The following is an 18,386-nucleotide window of genomic DNA, read 5'->3' as shown; positions in this document are numbered from 1 at the left end:
TTAGCGACGAAAATTTATGTTTTATCACAAATATTTTTTTGTTCAAATTATTTGCGACAAAAAATTATTATTAGCGATGAAAATTTACGTCGCTAATACCCCGCATCCCATCAACTCCCATCGAAAATCCATTTTTCTTCCTCGTCCCCCCGGCAGTCTGGCTTCTTCTCCACCTCCCGCGAGCTTCCTCCCCTACCTCCCGGCATCCCGCGTGCCTCCAGTTTCCTCCGCCGTCCCGATTTCCTCCACCACCGCTGCCGCCGCCGAGGTGAGTCGACTTCCATCTTTTTTTTTGGGGGGTGGGTTTGAGCTAGGGACGGGGATGGAGAACGACCCGAGGTCGGTGCACCTGGGCAGGGACTGCGGGCCGCGGCCATGTTGGAACTGCGTGCCGGGCTAGCGACGGTGGGTCGAGGACGGGCCGGGGCCGATGAACCTGAAGCTGGCGACATCAACTCTTCATTTTTTTTGGGGGGTGGGTTCGGGCTACGAACGGGGATGAGGAACGGCACGGGGCCAATGTGCGACAGTCGGTGTGCCGGGGATGGCGCGCCTGGGTCGGAACGGTGGACCGCAGCCATGTGGGGCCTGCGTCCTGGGGCCTGCAAGCTGGGCCGATGACAGCAGGCCAAGGAGGGGTCGGGTCCGGGGCCAGCGAGCCAAAGCCGGAGATGGCGATGGCAAGCCGAGATGGGGTCAGATCGTGGCTGTGCCGGGGCCTGCGGGTCGGGCCGGGGCCGACGAGCCAGAGCCGAAGCCGGTAATGGCGAGCCAGGGCGCAGCTGTGCCGGGGATGGTGGGCCGGTTACGCGTGGCTTGTAGGCCGCGAGGCCTGCAGGTCGGGCATGCATGGGTTTGGGTGGGTCGGACCTGGGTTGGGGTGGGTCGGGCCTGGATGGGGTCGGTCGGGCCGGGTCCGATCGGGCTGGCATGAGTCGGGTGGAGCCGGGTCAAGTTGGGCTGGGGTCGGGGACGGTGGAGCCCAGGCAGGGCGGGTCAGGCAGGGTTGGGTCAGGCTGGGGCTGGTGGGGTGGAGCCAAGTCGAGTCAGGTCGAGCTGAGGCGGATCGGGCCGAGATTGGGCGGGTCGGGGATGGTAGGGTCCAGGCATGGTCGGTTCCAGTTCGGGTCGGGATGGGGCGATTTTGGACAGGTCGGGTCGGGTCGGGTTGGGGCAAGTTGGGTGGAGCTGGGTCGGGTGGAGCCGGGGCGGGTCAGGTCGGGTCGGGTTGGGTTCGATCCGCGTCGGGCCAGGCTAGGGCAGGTGGGGTCAGGATGGGGCAGGTCAGGCCAGGTCTTCATGAGGATGAAATATGATGCTGAAATTATTATAATTATTGCATATTATTTTTTAGTGTTACTGCTGAAGTTAGTTAATTATTTGACTAATTATTTTTTCACTAACACAATGCACATTGCTGTTACTTGTTACAATTAAATTATTTTATGTGCTGTTTTGTATGCTGCTGAAATTATAAATAAAAAAAATATTTTTATTTTAGAGAAAACTCTATTGAAATTTTTGATCAAAAAATTTCAATACAAAGTTATTCCTTTTTGATAAATTAAAAATCCATCTTCAAATGCACGTTCAAAGATAGTACTTAAATTACATTGAGCCGTAGATTCTCGTTCAAATTTCGATCTTCATCGAGATCGAAACTTGGATATCCAGTATTCGAACTTTTTTAAAAAATAATAATATTATTATTGTTAATAGTTAATATTTTATTTTATTATATAGTATTCAGTAATTATCTATCCATTGTTCTTCAGATATATGGTGGATAGAGTGCATGGGCACCATATCCACATCATATACTTAGAGAACCATGAAAAGATGCTGTCGAAATTTTCATAAAAATAAGATGAAATATCCACTAATAACAATAATGAGATTATTACTTTTCTGAAAGGGATAGGGCCACACCTGTTAGTAATGATTTGAAAAGGATAGAATCATATATTTTTACTTCATAAAGAGATAGGGCCACACATTTTCTGTGTTAATATTCAGTCTGCATGTCTTTTTTAATATGTGTTATTTTGTATGAAGTGGTCTGGATGTGGATCCGGATCAAGATTTTGGTTGAAATTCGAAATGCAATTCAGTCCGAAATTCAGATCGAGATCCTGAATACCATGAAACTTTTTTTGGTTGTTAATGATTTTGTGTTTATTGTTAGATAATATCAACAAAAGTTGGATGAATGCTAGAGATATTTTTTTTCCTAAATATCAAAAAAGAGTTCGAGATTTCATTGACTTTGCATAGCATAAGGCTGACAGTGCTAGTCGGATAAAGTGTCCATGTAAAAAATGTGTCAATATGGTATATCATTACATAACACTTGTTGAGGAGCATTTGCTACAATATGGTATGGATAAGAAGTATACTTGTTGGATATGGCATGAGGAGGGTGATCCGAATGAGATGGTGTGCGACGATGACATACTGAAGATGATAGTGATGCTAATGGACCTGTTGAACATAGTGGTATAGAAGAATTGTTAGATGATTACATCAAGGTGCTTATTCGAATATACGTATGAATATTACTGTATCTGAAAGCAATTCTAATCGTGAACATAATATCCAGCTTGAGGTAGAAAGAACTTCTTAACAGTTTGCAAAGCTTGTAACGGATACACGAGAGCCACTTTATCCAAATTGTACAAATTTTTCAAGTTAGAATTTTTATAAAATTACTTCATATTAAAATCGTGAATCGATGAAGTCAAAAGTCATTTGATCAAATTTTAACATTGATTAAAGCAACTCTGCTCGATGGAGAGAGACTGTCGAAATCATATTCTGAAGCAAAATATATACATGCAAAAATGAAACTTGGCTATACTCCTATACATCCCTGCAAAAAATGACTGCATATTATTTTATAAGGATAACAAACAAGTAACTGAATGTCCGAATTACGGTGAGCCTAGATACAAAATCGATAATAGAAAGGAAAGAAGATACCTCAAAAGATTTTGAGATATTTTTTCATTGATTCCAAGATTTCAAAGATTGTATATATCCACAAAGACAGCTGAAGAAATGAGATGCATTAATGAGCAGGGAATTTCGGAGGAGAACTACTTGGCCACCCGACCAACTCTTTAGTGTAGAAAGACTTCGATGCAAAGCATTCATACTTTATGAGTGACCCGTGTAATATCAGGCTTGGTCTAACGATAATGGATTTAATCCCTTTGGCAATATGAGTACCTCTTACAGTATGTGGTCTGTGATGCTAGTTATATATAATGGTGTCCCTTGGAAGTGCATGAAAGAATTATTTATTTTTATGTCACTATTGATTTCGGATCCGAAATACCAGTAATAAAATTGATATATATCTACAACCATTTAATTGATGATCTGAAGGAGTTATGAAAAATGGGTGCAGACGTATGATTCTGTGAGTCGAGATAATTTTAAATTACATGCTTTGATTTTATGAATATAAATAATTTTTCAGCATATAAAACTTATCTGGATGGAGCACCAAAGGATATCTGGCATGTTCCAATATGCAATAGGATGCATCCCCTTACATTTAAAGCACGGATGAAAAATATGTTTCATGGTCATTGACAGTTTCTTCTGCTAATCATTCTTGGAGATCCGTTATAACCAATTCTTTGATGTAAGTCGATCGAGTCCGCCACCCAAGGAGTTTAAGTGGAGCAGAAATTTTAGAACAACTTGAAGTCATTGAAAATCTTAATTTAAAAAAATATCGGTATTCGCAAGCGGAAGCGTACTGAAGTTGAGCTGAATTGGACGAAGCGAAGTATCTTTTTTGAACTACTTATTGAAAGCAGTACTATTCATCATAATCTAGATGTAATACACATTGAAAAGAATATTTGTGATAATATCATCGGTACTGTATTGAAATTTTCAAAAAAATAAAAGATGGTACAAAAGCTCATCTTGATTTAAGAAAATGAAAGTTCGATCGAGTTGTATTTAATTCATCAAGGTGAGAGATTTTTTATGCCACCGCATGTTATTCACTGTTTGGAGAGGAAAAGAAGAATTTCTGTGGATAGTTCAAAATCGTAAAGTTTTCTGATGCATATGCTTCAAACGTATCGTGTGTTGGAACAACGACGATAATATCTCTGGCATGAAAAGTCATGACTCATGTGATGATGCAATATTTGCTTCTGTGGTCATCTGGCTATTTGGGTGGTGATGTTCAAACTGCATTGATTGAGCTGGAGTGTTCTTTCGAGAACTATGTTGCAAAATTGAAGATTAACTTACTTGAAAAATCTAGAGAAGGATATCGTACTCCATTCTTTATAAGTAGAAAAAAAATTTTCACCATCATTTTTTGATGTTATGGTGCATCTGCTGTCCATCTTCCAAAGAAAGCTCTTTTGGTCGGATCGGTATATTATCGATGGATGTATCCTATTGAAAGGTAAAAATTATACGTATTTTATCATATCAATTATAAGATGTAAATATATTTTTAAAATTTAAATTTATTTTTATTTTAGATTTGTGCACCTTAAAAAAGTATGTACGCAATAAAGCAAGGCCTGAAGGTCTATAGCGGAAGCATATGTAGCTACCGAGTGTATCACATTCTGCTCGATGTATCTTGATGATATCGAAATAAGATTCAATCATGCAGATCGTAATACAGACGTGAATGGGTGACAATAAAATAACGTTGTCTATATTTAAACAAACGGTTCGACCTATTGTGCAAGAAAATATGAATTTATGGACGTGAACGAGCTATCCAAGTATATTTTATGTTCTAAATAATTATGAAGAAATTGAAGATTTTATTGAGTAAGTATCATCTTACGATACTGTTTAATGATCAAAAAAATTTTTATATCGGTGTAAAATTAAAAATTTAACTTCTTGCAGTGAGCACAAGAGTATACTATGTAGAGAGAATAATACGGATGCGATGATCGACATAGGAGAAATTTGCAAAATAATTTGATGATTTGTAAGTTGCATTAGTGATATGTTATTTATTTACTTATAAATATTATTATTTCAACCAACATAATTTTTTATCTTATGATGCAGATGAAACATAAGTATTTCAATAAAGAAGCGGGTGCAACCGATGAGTTGCACAATTTAGCATGTGGTCCCGATCGAAGGGTTAATCACTACACATCTGTATCATTGGAGGAATGAGATTTCACAAAGAAGCTTGAGATGCAATAACAGACTCAGAATAGTGAATTGCTACAATAGGATATAAAGAAGAAGAGATTGATTATTATGGTGTACTGGTAGATATCATAGAACTAAAGTATGGGTCCAGTAATTCTGTATTTTTGTTTCAGTATGAATGGTGGGATATTAGTAATAAAAGATCAGGATTCATATCGATTCATAATTTATCAGTAAATCTTGCACGAACATGGTACCAAAATGAGCCGTATATATTAGCAACTCAAGCGAAAAAAAGTAATATATTTGAAGGATCTAAAGTATCGAGGTAATTGGATATGTCGTACAAAAAATAACACCTAGACGTATATGACATACCAACTCGATTAGAGATGGATGAAATTTTGGATTTACATGAAGAGAAGCTTTTCAGCAAGAAGAACAAATATTAGTCGAGTTTTTGGTTGATGAAGAACTTGTAACGGCACCTTTGAATAGGGCTGATCTCCGTCCAACGAAGTTGAAGCTGATTTTGTATTTAATCTGGATGAGTCAGAGGGCGACGATCAGTTCATAAATGATGAGATAGAAGATGATACATATATCGATTACTGTGATTCGGATGAGGATCTACATCGAGAAGATACGAATATTGATGAGTAGATCTTTATTCTTCTTCAATTTTGTGTTGCAATAATGGTATGCGATATAATTATATTCATTAGAATGTTATTTAATTTTTATTATTATTATTTAATATTATATTTATTTACATCTCAATTCTGCAGATATGGCACCAGGAGACAAACGACGGTCGCGTTCACAGTTACCTGCAGATAGCTCGGAGGTTGAGGCACCTTCATCGATCTCCGTTGCCTCACCGGCTCCAGTGTCAGAGGGTCCTGCACTGGCAGGTCCCAGTGAGCGGTATGAGTGAGCGGATCCCAGTGAGGTGGGTCCCAGTGAGGCTGGTCCCAGTGGTATTAATTATTACACTTTATATATAATAAAATTTGATTCTTTTGTTTGGATCATACTAACGATTTATTTATTGTTGTTTCAGGTCAGTCTACATCGGTGGTCACGAGGCGAGGTCCATCAAAGAACCTGCTTTAGAGCATTGGAGATGCGAGCACCGGGACAGCATCTCCGGATCGAGATACCGTCAGCTACACCGGACCCATTAGGAGATGGTGTGAGCCATGGCAGACGAGCTGGCATCATATGCCGCAGCTATGCCCCGTGACGCTCTTCGATTGGCGTCACGTTTGTCCAGCTCAGAGAGAGATTTTCTACACCCACTTACAGGTAAAATAAATTATATTATGAATATTTAATTTATATAGTATTCTTCTAATATTTTGTTATTCAGGGTGTATTTGACATCATCGATTTTGAGGATGATCGTGTGAGGTGAGCGTCGACACCCATCTATCCTTGCATTTCAGAGATTATCGCCATCACATGCATCAGCATTGGTACCGGTGGTGCAGGCTCATGGCAGGAGGCAGCACGGCTGCAGCCCTATGACAGCATCACCATCGATGATTGGACTACCATATACCGACGTTACGAGGATCCGACATATCAGGTTACACATCTAAATTTTTTTTAGACTTTAATGACTTAATCATTTATTCTTAAATTAAATTTGTTATCTACTAATTTTACTGCTAATTTTACAGAGACGATGTGCCCAGAATGCGATGAATCGGACGAGACAGACCGTGCCGCATTGTGGGGGTTCGAGATCATTTGCTCGCCACATGGAGCACATGGTAGTTTTTTTTAATTTCTAATTAGATATATTTTCTAATTATTTAAATTTTTTTAATTAATTCTCAAATTAAAGAGATGCTGAGAGTGGCGAGCTTTTCTGGTAGGATCGATATCTACACGGACCCACCAGCGACGGTCGGGGAGTGGACGATGGGGAGCCAGGAGCTCTTTGTAAATTTTTTTAATTATTTTTTCATTCAATTTGATTTTTATTAAAAAATTAAAATAACTCTAATTTTTATTTTCAGATATATGACCGACATGAGATCCCAGCCTATCCCTGAGGGCTCGACCGCACCCACAGATGATGAGATCTGTGATCGGATGCTCGGTACGAGATCCTGTTATGTTAGGGGTCTAGGACATGGGATCACTGCTCCTTCACCTCACGATCATCTAGGCTGAGATCCATTCTACATACCAGGCTCAGCTGACGGAGGTGCAGGGCAGCTGTCGAGGATCGACAGCAGGCTGCCGAGATCGACAGTGAGCTCAGGAGTTGGCTACACACATCGACACTATCAGCGCTTTCAGATCCAATGATGGAGTGGATGACGCAGATAAGCAGACGATACAGCTGATGAGGCAGCAGCAGGTCGATCCGAGCTCCATCATCGATCCGAGCTCCGTCGAGCTCCCATCCCAGCTCGTTCTCCAGATCGATATTTGATGGCTTATTGATATACTTTTTTTTATTTCAAATATCTTATAATTTTAATTTAATATAATAATAATAAAAAATTTATTTATTATTATTGTATAAATTTTTTATTTTAATTTTTTAATTTATAAAAAATATTTACATATAAATTTAAAATATATATTCATAATTTTTTTAAAAAAATATGACTAAATTATTAGCGACGGAATTATTCGATGAAATATTCATTATCAAAAATATTTTACTAACATAATTTAATTTATCAATAAATATATAATTAACATGATGAAAAATTATTCGTCGTAAATAATTATTAGTGACGTAAAGTTATGTCGGAAATTATCTTTTTGCGATGAAAGTTTTCGACACTAATATTATTCAATTTTATTTATTTTTTATTAAATTAATAGTGACGAATTATTTTCATTGCAAAAAAATTTTTTTGCGATATAAATTTTTCGTCGCTAAAATTTTTAAAATAATAGCGACGAAAATAATTTCATCGCTATTAATTTTTTATTTATCACCGACGATTTTTTCGTCGTAAATATTTTTTTTTAATTAAATTTTTTCTTTTTTTTTACGATGAAAAATATTCGTTGTAAATATCTTTTATTAGCAACGAAATTTTTTTTCATCGTAAAATATCATCAACAACGAGATTATTTGCGACGAAATATTAGCGACTAAAATTTCATCACTAATATGTATTAACGACGAAAATTGATTATTAGTGATGAAAAATTTTTGCCGTTAATAATCTATTTTATTGCAGCAATATCTTGCTCCAAATGTTGATGATCAATTTTACCTTTGAGGTACAACTCCCTCCATCGAACCTCAACCAATGAAGCACTACTGGAACCAAACAAGGTGGAGCAGTGGGAATGAAAAGCTTGGTGGACATCGTCTAAGTGATGCAACAACCTTCCATTAGCAGTGATATTGTTTATAGTATTTTTCCTTCGCCTCTTGGATGCCTTCAAGTGAAAGAATCTAGAATTATGGCCACCTTCCTTGATCCACTGACTTTGGGATCTTGTTGCCGGTAGAGTTCTCCTTGGAATAGGACGTGGGCTAATTGAGACTTTAAGTTCCTTCTTTTCTCCTATTCTAAGGTGTTTAAGGGTCTATCCTCCTCCATTCCATCCAGCTGTGGGATACCATTTATTAACTCTTTTTTCTTCTATTTAATATTACCCACATGCACAGCACTCCACCTCCTAAGGTTTGCATGGAGGTCACGAAGTTTAAATACCAGGTTCTTCCCTTCGTCCGTGTCACCTGGACAGGCCATCTACCAGGATTTTAATCTGCTATTCCAAATTAGGATATGTGGACCACAAGTTCTCAAAACGGAATGGGTATGTACCTCTATTCATTTGGGCTAACTATTTCATCTGTGGCAACCCATGTAAGATGAAGGGAATAGGAAAGTTATATATCAACAATGGTTGCAGAAATCTTGTGAAACAAGTGATGTCTGCAATGGTCGTATAAATGAAGGAGAATTGTTTATGAGCAGAGTATCATGAAGGATTTGTCATGAAAAGGTAGAGAAGTTTGCCGAGGAATATCAAGGGATAGTTCAAAATATAACCAAGTTGATGCTAGGGTTCACTCTGTATGGTGCAATTTGAGAGTCCAATTGCACGTTGGAGATGGAGGGGGCTGGTAGGGGCATAAATAAATGAATAATAAGGCATAATTGCGATAAATTAAGAGGTCTATAGTAATTGCTTTGGTAATGTTATGGGGTCATATGTATTATAATATGGTAATTATAATGGAGAAAAGAGAGTAAAAGATCATGGTGGACCATTGTAGGTTCCATGGACAAGGATTTGCTAGGCCAAGCATTGACAGTGCAGAGTTTATGGTCAATAAGCTTCTTGTCAAGCACAATGTTTTACAATTACCATTGGGAAGTTTGAGTTATTGAGACTAGGATCCTGTGATAGAGAGGCTTGATAGAGCATTTGTGGGATGAAAGCATATGTTTCTACCCCAGAAAAATTAATGACATCCATTTGTTCAATGTGCTACATGTTAATCTTTAGAATTTCTGTCCCTGTGGTGATTAAGTTGAAGTGGATATCGAATGATTTTTTTTTTTTTTTTTTTTAATTTGGGAGCGAGATATGAGGTTCCAAGGAGAAGAATTTATGTTGTCGACTAAGATATAGCTTATGGTTATGAATTGAGCCCTTCTTGGCAAGTGTTTTGGGGGATCGGGGATGTGAATGCAGACACTGTAAAACAGTCCATAAGGAAAATCTCAAGAAAGGGTGGTCATCACTAAGATATAGCTTACGGTTATGAATTGAGCACTTCTAGTGCATATGCTTGATAATAATATTGGGGAATGAGATTTCAAGGGTTCTAATATCTACCAATACCAAAAAATGGTCATGGCTTTATTTTGGCTCGTGAAGCATAAATGTGAAGTTATGTTGTTTCAAGTAGCATTAACATGACAAGTTCTGATGATGCTTATTTTTCTCTGTTATTGCCGTTCAGGAGCAGCCATATTGCACTTATTTCTTCTTTTGCGGAGGTTCTTTTGGAGGGAGGTATTAATACTTGGGACCCAATGCCTGGTCACTGCTCATCACCATTTCACTTGTAGTTGTGCCCATTGCGATCTTTTGTGTATTTGTTGCAAGACAACTTCGCCGCAAATTTCCTGCACATGAAGCAGGATATGCAGTGTTGGTGGTTGCAACAGTATTTACTACCTATGTTAGTCTTCCACACTTCATATGAAACTTTTATATATTTATTTTCTTTAATGTCACTATAGCCTAATTTGATCCATAAAGGTCTCTGTCTTTCGATGGAAATACTTGTGGTCATTGGTCTGATGTAGCCTGGATACTGGTGCTGCTCCTTGTTGCTTCAGCGCAAGATCCAGGCATCATACCACATGCTTCTCATCCTTCGGAGGGAGAGTTCTCTCATGATATTCCAATTCCTCTTAAGGTTGGTGGAAGGCATAGACCATATCTGCAATTCCCATGCACCAGATGTATCGGTTCATGGCATGCCTGAAAAAATTAAATATTGTGACACCGGCTTGCTTCACCGTCCACCTCGTTGTTCACAAAGGTCAATTTGCAATAATTGTGCAGAACACTTTGGTCATCACTTCCCCTGGTTTGGCAATGAATTGGACTTGCTGTCTAGTGATTCTCCTTTGTGTAGCATTTACCCTTTGATTCACATACTTCAATTATTCAGCAGTTGCACTGGCCTAAGTATTATAACCATGTGGTCTGCTTGCATCAATTTTAGCTTTTCAGTTAGTTGATTTTTGAAGGTTTTGGAACATGTATGTTCCAATAGGCTTTTTCTGTCACAACAAGCGATACAACTTTCATCGATTTCTAGCCTCTATTAAAATGAATTACAGGAACAGGCTGGTTGTCTTGCTTATGTTGAAGTTTTAAACAGCATTCGACCTATCTTTTTTATTATGATGAATGATCCGTTCTTATATACTTGTAGCTCTTGAGTTGTTAAGTTATTCAGTATGTTTTCATCGGAGCAGTATGTCAAAAATGATCTGGTGCATGAAAAATGAATTTACCACTTAACAAAATAGTGATTCCAAATGATTATATTAATAAATTGAGAAAAAAAAATGTTGACCAGCTTCTCCAAATGCTTCTCACTGAAACCATGTTAATGATTTGGTGGAAGATCACAGGCACAACTGTAATGGTAGATTATTCAGAAAAAAATGCTAGGCATCTCTTTCTCCTCTCTTGCTAATGAAATCCTAGTTTTGTTAAGTTTGTGCCTTGTTATCCAAATTCTATTGATTGACATAATGTGGCAATAACATGTGAATTTATACTTCTTTATCGACTTCCTACGAGAATTTCCGATACAGGGCTGACAACAGGCCCAATGTCTATGACCGAGGTTGGTTGAGAAACTTCTTGCAATTATTTTGATCGAGAATAAAACCTTCAGAAACAAATTCGGTGCCTACGCACAAGAGGAAGTCATGAGACAGTCACCTGTCTGCGATTTCAGGAGCATGGAACATGAAACAGGTGGCGAAGATGACCTTGAAGTTGGTGGGGATCTACTGAAGATCTCCCAGCACCATAACTACGAAGTGGTTGATGAGGAGATCGGTGGTAGAAAGAACAATGGGTTTCAGAGTGCAGTGTCTGGTTCTGAGCTTGTGTCAGGATTCATTACAGTTGTAATTACTCATCACAAGGTCTGGCACGAGGCACTCAGGCTGGGGAAGGACAAGTGGGAGCTGGGAGACCTCACCTGATGCGGTTGCCACAAATTCTTCAATCACCGAAAGCGGGATGCAGAAAGGAAAGTATACTAGCCAAGTGTGAATCTGGCCGATATGTTTGAGGCTATCAAGGAATTGGTCCATGATGTCCTTCCTAAGGAGGCAAAGGAGATAGAAAAGAATGCTAGGGCCATCTTGTAAGGGGTTCAATTCCTAGGTATGGCAAGTTCGATTTTTCTAGAGTTAGCAGGTTTATGTATTTGTTTTATGCATGTAAAAGAAATTAAAAGCCATTTCCTGCCTTCTCATTTGCTTGATGTTTGTGTAGAAGTTTGTTTCAAGGGTCTTACTGATCTGGCAGTGAAGGCATTGTTCTTTCTGTATGGTGCTAATTCTGAATTTCAGAAGGTGCAACATGGTGTCGAATTGGCCTCCAGGAAGTCTGAAAATTGAGTTATCTATTGTTCATCCTGATGAAAGATCTTCACACCTCCTGGTGTATCTGCTCCTATATATCTTATCTTTTATACTGCAGTGGCTCTCTTAATTTTGATTCACCTTTGCTGTTTTTCTCCTACTTCTGTTTCATCCTTCCATGCTCTTGCTGTGTTTTTTATTTGGACTGAATTCTTCTGCCATCTCTGTTTCTTTGTTTTTTTCCTGTTTTCCTTCAGCTGCTGTCAGCTTGCACCTGAATTGTATATTCTTATCCCTTGATTCTGTAATTTTTAATGTTCAAGAAATTCTGGGTTGGCCTTTCCGCCACCATTTCCATCAAAAAAAAAGGTTTTCCATAATGTTTTCTGTGCTATTGTTCCTTTCTTGTAGTTTTTCTTGGTACAAATATAGCTGGTGTACCGGAGGTGTCTGGCCCAGTTATTATAACCTGCTCCATGAGGAGGTCTTGGAGTTATTCGTATGGCCTCTTTTGGAATTTGTGTAGGTAGTCGGCAGGTAACTAATCCTTAGTTCGTTCTATAAATGTATTAGGATTACTGTTTTATTAAAAAAAAATGGATTGCTAAATATGTACGTTGATTACTTCATGCGGCTTGAGGAGTTCAAACCATAGTTTAAAAATTAAAAAACTTGACACGAAAGTTATTCAGGCTGCAAGAGTCTTTAACATCATGACTGGATAATATATGCATACACATATACATACATATATTTCATACTGACATGTACACATATAAGCATACACATACATAAAATATCTACTGTTGAATATATATTTATAATTGAATAATAATTTTTAGTCGCATAAATAAAGATATTTGCATGCATTGATATATAGAACCTTAAATCTATAATTTATGGTTGACATATAACTGACACACTAGTCTAATAATTAACACAAAAATTAAGAGAGATACCAACGTCTATTTGATTTGCTATCAACTTCTATTCATATGTAAGCGTGGAGTGCTAGGAGGGCAGTCAGTAAAACCCTCTTCATGTATTGAAAACGATGGGGTTATGGAGGTGGGTGAGAGAATTAGGAAGGGTGAACATTTAGGATAGGTGAGGGAATCAAAGCCCCGATCTGTGTATTCTATTTGTATTGCTATATTTTTACGCTAAATATACTAAAAGAGGCCTTGTTTAAGGTGAAAAACTGAAAAAAAAATATACTGCTGAAATAGATTATACTTGGTATTTAAGACCCAGTTGAGTCAAATGACTCGAGCCGAGTGTTGAATCACTTGTTGAGTTGATTGAGCTTCCTACGGATTCAGCTCAAAAACTTGCCGGGTTAACTCGATCAAGTTTCAAGTTGGCCCAAGGAGTTTTTAAACCACAGACAAATTAAATCAGATCCCAATCTTGAAGTCACATTGGTAGAATTGGCCAGGTAGACAATTTGCAAAAGACCTTAAAGGGTGCTTGGTTGGAGAGAATTTGGGTCTACAATCGAAATGAGAATGGATGACTCCCATTCCAACTTTTTAATTGAAAAGAGTCCTATTTCAATTCTGATTCAAGGCCGAAATGAGAATTGTTTAATCTATTTAAAACTCAATCTCTAGTCTCCCACAAGAATTCAAATTTCAATTCTGATCACGAATCAAACACACCCAGAAATTTGGCTATTCTAATTCCGATTCTAATCTATTCAGATTTTTATTTCGAGTTTGATTCTAGTTGCAAACCAAACAACCCCTGAATGTCTCGTTCCAGACAAACATATTGGAGGAGATGAAGACATTGTTGAATTTTAGACTTTAGACATTTATTGAGTATCTACCCCTATTACTAGGCGCAGTGGGTGGTGGTTAGAGGAGTGTAGTTGATATTTGACCATGATTAGTTGATTCAAAACAACTACTAGGCTTGTTTACATGCTAACCGCGATTTCTAAATGATGAGGCAATCTACCGACATGGGTCTCTGTTTAAAAGCTTCTTGGGATTTTGTGTTAACTTTAACATTTTTTTTTTTTTTTTTTGAAAAACTATGATAGAAATGCCACCATTAGAGTTCAAATTGGACTCAAATAGCAAAAATTATTTGCATGCATAGCCGTGTTGGTACATGCCATTGCAGTGGGTCATCATTGAGATGAGCGCGTGATGGCCTTGTTGGTACATGTAATTATAGTGGACCATCATTGAGATGAGTGCATGAAGAACAGAACCCATGCTCATGTTTCTCAATAATCGGTGATGCGCATCAAATGCAATAATTTCTCCTCAAATAGGGAGGATGTCAGTCTTGATAATCTGTGGTGTGCATCAAATGCAATAATTTCCCCTCAAATAGGGAGGATGTCAACCTGTGAAGTCTAAGGTTGGTTGATATCAGCTCCAACCTTCTGCAATTAAAAAAGAGAGATGCACCCATCAATTAAATCCAAGACCTAATGTATGCATGTGAAAAAAAAACTATTCTCTTCATTCTTTTTCCCTCTCCCCTGAAAAACCTCAAAGATTGACATGCTAATATGGTTTTGGTTCGCATTCAAGATATGGTACTCCAGTTGTTACAATCATACTGCAGTCTTCTATTTCCATGGAAATGGTGACAATTTTCTACAGAAACAGTAGAATTCTCATGTCAAACAATGTCATCTCCTTGCTACAAATTGTACTTATGACCATCATGTTAGAGGATGACATTTAGAATAAAATTAAATAAAATCTTGGTGGAAGTTCAACACTTTCTTTTATTTTTTAAACACTGCCGAGTGGTTTTTACTTTTTTGCCATAATATGAAATCAGATGGATCTACTACCCTTATTAGAAAGGAAAGAAAAAGGATTAATGAAGCATTGTTGCTTTTTTATAACATTGTTATTATCACACGGCTTAAAGACTTCGTTGCATGGGATGAGAAGAGGCATGAAATAGTTGTTCTATTTCGATTCATGAATTGGTGTTAAGAATGTTTTCTGGTCAGGGATAAAGCACAAGAAAGTCAAAAAATATGTAATTAAACCCCCAACTTGCATAGATTTAAGGCAACAAGGAGGTCAACTCTAATCCATTGGTCATCAAACTCATTTAATAACCACCGGCTTTGACTTCTTTGAAACTGTTGCAACGCCCAACAAAGCATGGGATGGCTCACTGTTTACTTGGTTTCTGGGCCCAAATTATAACTGCTGTAAGCCTGTGACTGTTAAATATTGCAAGTGGGCGAAAAATTTTAATGCAGTTCTCATTCTCTGTCCTTAATTCAACACCACATCTCTGGCGGGGCAGTTCCATGGTCAAACAGGAAACCTACTCTGTCTTTGAACCAACCTTGAGATCTAATTCAGGAGTTCATTACGGCATTTCAGTGAAGCAAGCTAAATATATTGTTGTACTGTGTAGAATTAATTATACCAATCATAGTCACTAAAAAACATGTTTCCTATTTCATGGAACCTTACTTTTAAGAATTTTCAATAGTTTATCATAAGAATTTTCATATCAAGAATTTTCAACAATCTTATGATGAGGACCGTTTGCAATTGTTCATCATAAAAATTTTCATATCAAGACACCATACTAAATCAGGTTTTATCTCATCCCAATCTTGAAGTCACATTGGTGGACTTGGCAAGGCAGGCAATTTGCAAATGACCTTAGAAGGTGTTTGGTTGGATGAGATTAGAGTTTGAAATCAAAATGAGAATGGATGACTTTTATTCTAACCATTTGATTGGAAGGAGTCTCATTTCAATTTCGATTCTGAAGCGGAATAGAAATAATTCAATCTATTTAACACTCAATTCCTACTCTTCTCTAAGAATTCAAATTTTTATTTCGATTTTCGATTTCAATCCATTCCAATTCATATTTTAATTCTGATTTCGATTACGATCCAAATACCCTTTTAATATTTTGTTCAAAACAAATGGATCGGAGGAGATAAAGGCATTATTGAACTTTAGATTTTTGGCATTTATTGAGTACCTACATCTATTACTTTTTAGGCATAGTGGGTGGTGGTTAGATGAGTGCAGTTGATATTTGACTTGTTTACGTGCTGACTAAGATTTTAGAATGATGAGGTACTCTAACGAAATGGGCCTCTACTTTAAAAGCCTTTTGGGATTTCATGTTAACTCTAACATCTTTTTTTCTTTTTTTTATTTTTTTGAAAAATATGATAGAAATGCCATCATGGGGTACGAATCGGCCTCAAATAAAAAAAAATATTTATAGGTCCCTGGATAGATCCGAAATTATTTTTAAGTCTATGAACTTTTCAAATTGAATAAAAAGTTCCTAAAATACTAAGAAGTTATTTCTAGGTCTCTGCCATCCACATAAATTGGTTACACAGGTCTATATTCAGGTTACATGGATTTATATTCAAGTTACACAGATTTATGTTCAGGTTACGTAGGTTACCTAGTTTCAATATCTGGTTATACACGTTTATGTTCAGGTTATACAGGTATGTACTTTGGTTACATAGAAATAATTCTTTAACATTTCAAAGATTTTTTATTCAATTTGAAAAGTTCAAAAACTTAAAAATAATTTTGGATCTATTTAGAGACCTATAGATAATTTTTTCAAAAAATATTGCATGCACTATCATGTTGGTATACGTTATTGGAATGGGCCATCATTCAACGCATGGTAAATGGAATCCATGCTCATGTATCTCGATAATCAGTTGTGTGCATCAACGTGGCAACTTATAATGTGCATGTAATAATTTTTCGTCAAATAGGGAGGATGTCAACCACTTAAAGTCTAAGGTTGGTTGATATCAGCTCCAACCTTCTGCAATTAAAAAAGAGAGATGCACCCATCAATTAAATCCAAGACCTAATGAATGCATGTGAAAAAAAAACTATTCTCTTCATTCTTTTTCCCTCTCCTCTGAAAAACCTCAAAGATTGACATGCTAATATGGTTTTGGTTCGCATTCAAGATATGGTACTCCAGTTGTTACAATCATACTGCAGTCTTCTATTTCCATGGAAATGGTGACAATTTTCAACAAACGTAGCAAAATGAAAATTAAATAAAAAATTCTCGTGTCAAACAATGTCATCTCCTTGCTACAAATTGTACTTATGACCATCATGTTAAGAGGATGACATTTAGAAAAAAATTAAGTAAAATCTTGCTGGATGTTCAACACTTTCTTTTATTTTTTAAACACCGTCGAGCTGTTTTTACTTTTGTGCCATAATATGAAATCAGATGGAACTACCACCCTTATTAGAAAGAAAGCAAAGGATTAATGAAGCATTGATGCTTTTTTATAACATTGTTGTTATCACATGGCTCAGAGACTTCGTTGCATGGGGATGAGAACAGGTATGAAATAGTTTTTCTATTTCCATTGATGAGTTGGTGTTGAGATGTTTTCTGGTCGGGGATAAAGCACAAGAAAGTCAAAAAATATGTAATTAAACCCCCAACTTGCATAGATTTAAGGCAGCAAAGAGGTCAACTCTAACATATTGGCCATCAAACTCATTTTATAACCACTGCTTTGACCTCTTTGAAGGTGTTGCAACGCCCAACAAAGCATGGGATGGCTCGGTGCTTGGTATCTGGGCCCAAACTAGAACAGTTGTAAGCCTGTGACTGTTGAATATTGCAAGTAAAAAGTTTAATGAAGTTCTCATTCTCTGTCCTTAATTCAACACCACATCTCTTGCAGGGCAGTTCCATGGTCAAACAGGAAACCTACTCTGTCTTTGAACCAACCATAAGATCTAATTCAGGAGTTCATTACGGCATTTCATTGAAGTAACCCAAATAGATTGTTGTACCGTGTAGAATTATACCAACCATAGTCACTAAAAGCATGTTTCCCATGTCACAGAACCTGACCTTTAAGAATTTTCAATGGTTCATTATAAGAATTTTCATATCTAGACACCAGGCTTTGCCTAAATGAGCTCCTGTCTTCTTATCTTGCAAATCCTGTAACAATGCTTTATCTGCATCAAAGTAAGTAATCTCAAACCCCTGAACAAATTTGAGCTTGAGCATCTCCAAATGGAGAATGTACATTTACTTGGGTTTAAGCCCTGATGAAGCACTTCGGCTTCTAGTCAATCATTTTTG

At 37.4% G+C, this 18,386-nt stretch overlaps 2 pseudogenes; both read left to right on the top strand.

Moving 5' to 3' along the window:
• The first annotated feature begins 544 nt into the window (after positions 1 to 544).
• On the top strand, positions 545 to 10,907 carry LOC140851450 (protein S-acyltransferase 8-like; annotated as a pseudogene).
• Positions 10,908 to 11,472: 565 nt separating this feature from the next.
• LOC140850888 (probable protein S-acyltransferase 7) lies at positions 11,473 to 17,900 on the top strand (annotated as a pseudogene).
• Positions 17,901 to 18,386: the final 486 nt, after the last annotated feature.

Source organism: Elaeis guineensis, chromosome 9 (assembly GCF_000442705.2).
Source record: "Elaeis guineensis isolate ETL-2024a chromosome 9, EG11, whole genome shotgun sequence".
Lineage (NCBI taxonomy): Eukaryota > Viridiplantae > Streptophyta > Magnoliopsida > Arecales > Arecaceae > Elaeis > Elaeis guineensis.
This window is presented reverse-complemented; position numbering and strand designations above follow the sequence as displayed.